The 3,560-nt window shown below is 33.3% G+C and overlaps 1 long non-coding RNA gene across 1 annotated transcript; it reads right to left on the minus strand.

Annotated features, from left to right (window-relative positions):
- Positions 1 to 1,092: 1,092 nt before the first annotated feature.
- Positions 1,093 to 3,292, minus strand: LOC133175123 (uncharacterized). Its single transcript, XR_009719233.1, has 3 exons — positions 3,233 to 3,292; positions 1,592 to 1,756; positions 1,093 to 1,132 (listed from the first exon to the last, which is right to left on the minus strand). It is a non-coding gene; the product is annotated as an uncharacterized LOC133175123 (long non-coding RNA).
- Between the last annotated feature and the right edge of the window lie 268 nt (positions 3,293 to 3,560).

Genomic DNA, 3,560 nt, shown 5'->3' on the forward strand with positions numbered 1-3,560 from the left:
ATAGACACCAAACTTGGTTCATTGATTTTCCTTAATGAGTAGATAACCCTTATTGATTTAATCTCACAATGTCAAAGCTCAAGGTCAATCTGGACAATAATATACTGATCACTTAATATCTTAACTTTTCACTCGAGATACATCAAACTTGGTAAACTGGTTCCCCCCACTGGGTGAAATAAGCAGTTTCCCGTCATGGGAAACTATATGGAAACCACATGGAAACCTCATGTTTACATCATGTTTCCTAGTGGTTTCCGCAGCGGATGCCAGGTAATTCCGTCAAGTTTCCGTACCATGGAAACTACTACGCTCCGATTCCATAAGGTATCCCGAACCACGGAAACCTCAGGAAACCTGAAGTTTCCTGAGCCTCCATGTAGTTTCCCATAATGGGAAACCTGAAGATTCCACTGGCTTCCATAATTAGGAAACTATGTGGAATCGGAGCGTAGTGGTTTCCATGGAATGGAAACTCGATGGAATCCTCAGATTTCCCATGAACGGAAACTAGAGGAAACCTCGTGATTCCTCAAGTTTCCATGACTCAGGAAACTATATGGAATTGGAGCGTAGCGGTTTCCGTGTGATGGAAACTTGGTGGAATTACCTGGTGTCTCATAAAAGGAAATTACAGGGAAACTTCTCGATTCCCTTATTTTTCTGAGACGGGAAGCAATGTGTAATTGTGGTGTAATAATTTCCATACCATGGAAACTACAGGGTAGGTTGAGCATTTCAATTTCGAAAAATGATTGACAAGCAACTGGAAGCTCAAGGATCCCTGTATTTTCCATGGTTAATCTTTCTTGTCTAGAATGTGAAAAGAGAACAGCAGGTTTAAATCAAAATATATATTATTAATTTCCTTGGTAAACTGTGTTTTCTTTTCAAAATCTATCAAGAAAATGTATAAAAAGGAAAAAGCATTATCAAATCATATGTTTAATAATTCTTTTGATGTGCAAAAACATTATTTGAAAATGATATCAAAATAAATAAAATCATATATCTTGGTACACAATGAAGTAGTCTTTCACATCTAAGTCCATTCATAAAAACTTCTTTAAATACTCTATACTTCTTTCAACGTCAGCTTCCGTTGTATTTTCTTCACATCATCTGCGTCGATCTGCAATATATTTTCATATAAAATTATTATTTGATGTAAGAATTGTATGCTTGAATATTATTTAAAAATCTTACAAGATCACTCAATGTCCTTTAATGTACCAATATCAGTGATTATAATTAGTTTCAGTCTTTAAATTTAATGACATGAAATCCGAATCATGAACATTACATAGTAAGGTTTTAAGCCAGATTAATATTAAAGCAGGTAAGATTGAGAATATGACCATCTCGTACATGTAGAACACTGCTTTTAGTTGAGTGAATTGGAGAGAAATGTGCTCTGGACAAGGATATTACGAATTTTTTTTTTCTTCTTGACATTTGACCTAGAAATTTTGTTAAAGATCACTAAAAACCCTTCATCCCATGGCACACAAGCAAGATCACACCAAGGGAGAAAAATTATGCTCTGGACAAGGACTTTAAATAAAGATATATAGTGTGTTTTGATACTGACCTTTGACCTTGATAATTGGTCCAAGGTCACTTTTTACCCTCCATCCACAGGCACTCTATGAGTTAAATTTGAGTGAGATTGGGCTAAGAGGAGAAAAAATATACTCAGGACAAGTGATATCAGATGGACAGACAGATCATCTCATGGCATCTGCAGAACAGGACCCTAAAAAAACAATGCACAAACATGTTAAGCTATATCCATACAAGTCAATATGAATTCATCATATGTTGCATTGCATACACATGTTTTAATCATGTTTAATACCTTATGAATAATTTCATATTGCATTTACACTCAGTTTACATACAAATAATCTAAATTTCATCAAAAACAACCAACATATCAGCCATTCAAGATTTAGCTAATCAACATTCAGTACAAGTTCTATATGCTATATCATATGTACAGACACTTACTAGTATTATTTACCTGCATTCTAAATCTTGTTTTATGTCATTGAAAATTAAGGCGATAGCCATTACCGATAACCAGTTTTTACCCCCAATTTACATACACGAATGTTGTAATGTTTGTTCAAAACTTCTCATTTATAAATATTATCTTATAGTATATTTAGTTAACATATACCTACAGTTAAAGCTTCAAAGTGTTTCATTGAATATTTTAGAAATTAAAGTTATCAAAATACTGACCAGCCAGAAATCAGTAAATTTTTATTTTTCATTTTTGTCTTGTTTCATTTAACATATTTCAATGTTAGAAAGTTTTAGTAAGTTATAATATTTACTACTTTAGCATAGCCATACAGTTGAACTTTGGGATCTTGAATACCACAGATATGTCGAAGTAATTGGAAGTATTCTTTAAATATTTTACTCCTGATATCTCGAATCCTCAAATACATGTATCACAAAATAATTTTAATTGAACTTTGAACCTTGACAAAAGGACTCTTAAACAAATATTCATTATTCTTAAAATAAAGTCTACAGGTTACAAAATTATAAATTGCTCAACAATGATCATATCAATAATATCTGAAAGAGTTGATCATTTCCCCTTGGGGTGAAGGGGGGGGGGGATGGGGCTTCCTCTGTACAATTTAAAATATCCTTACTTTGTGTCAACCTTGGTTAAAATTAGTGGTTCTTGAGAAGAAGTTGAAAATGTGAAAAGCTCACTGATGGATCGACAGTTTGATGGACAAAAGACAAAACAAAAGGTATCAGAAAAGTTCACTCGAGTTTTTAGCTCAGGTGAACTAAAATCCTCACTGCATGGTGTATATTATGCTTGACATCATCCAGACAGAAAATTTTATAGAGAAGTGAAAAAGACTCCAAGCCATACAATTTCATAAGGCCAAACAAAAAAATATGTTTGTTTACTGTTACATGCTGAAATAAAATAGGGTTGGTAGGTAGATTAAAATGCATGTAAAAGTTAAACTGACGAATGAGTGACTTATGGATTTTTACAACGAAAAAAAAAATTGTGTTGGCTATTAGATATTGGGGGGGGGGGGGTAACCGTAAACAAACATTTTTTTTATTATGCCTAACCTGTTGTAGTTTTCAGCTGGTAGTTCAACATTCCAATTAAAATTGGAATCAAGTTCTTTTCTTTTAATGCAATTGTCATACATGCCTATTTATGATTGAATTTATTACCACTTACCACATGATCACATCTTGATTCATCATACATCTTTAGTTACTGGTTCTCCTTTAATGTCAATTGTCTTCTCTCTGAAAGAATATATTATGTAGAGTTACTACACTGTATTGCATTCTGATTTCACTTATAAGACCAACAATAAACAAGAGTCCTAGGTGCCACTTTGCTCACCTGAGCACTTTGGGTAGGAAAAAGCATAAATCAGTTCTGTATTTAAAAGTTTAAATATAAAAGTGGTTCGGGAGGGGGGGGGGGGTATGAATTCTATACTTTCGAAGGATGCTTTTGAATTAATATGATACATATTAGCATTGCTGTTCTTAAGAAG

This window comes from Saccostrea echinata, unplaced genomic scaffold (genome assembly GCF_033153115.1).
Source record: "Saccostrea echinata isolate AGI-Se365-2 ecotype Australia unplaced genomic scaffold, CSIRO_AGI_Sech_v1 ptg000061l, whole genome shotgun sequence".
In the NCBI taxonomy this organism is placed as follows: Eukaryota; Metazoa; Mollusca; class Bivalvia; order Ostreida; family Ostreidae; genus Saccostrea; species Saccostrea echinata.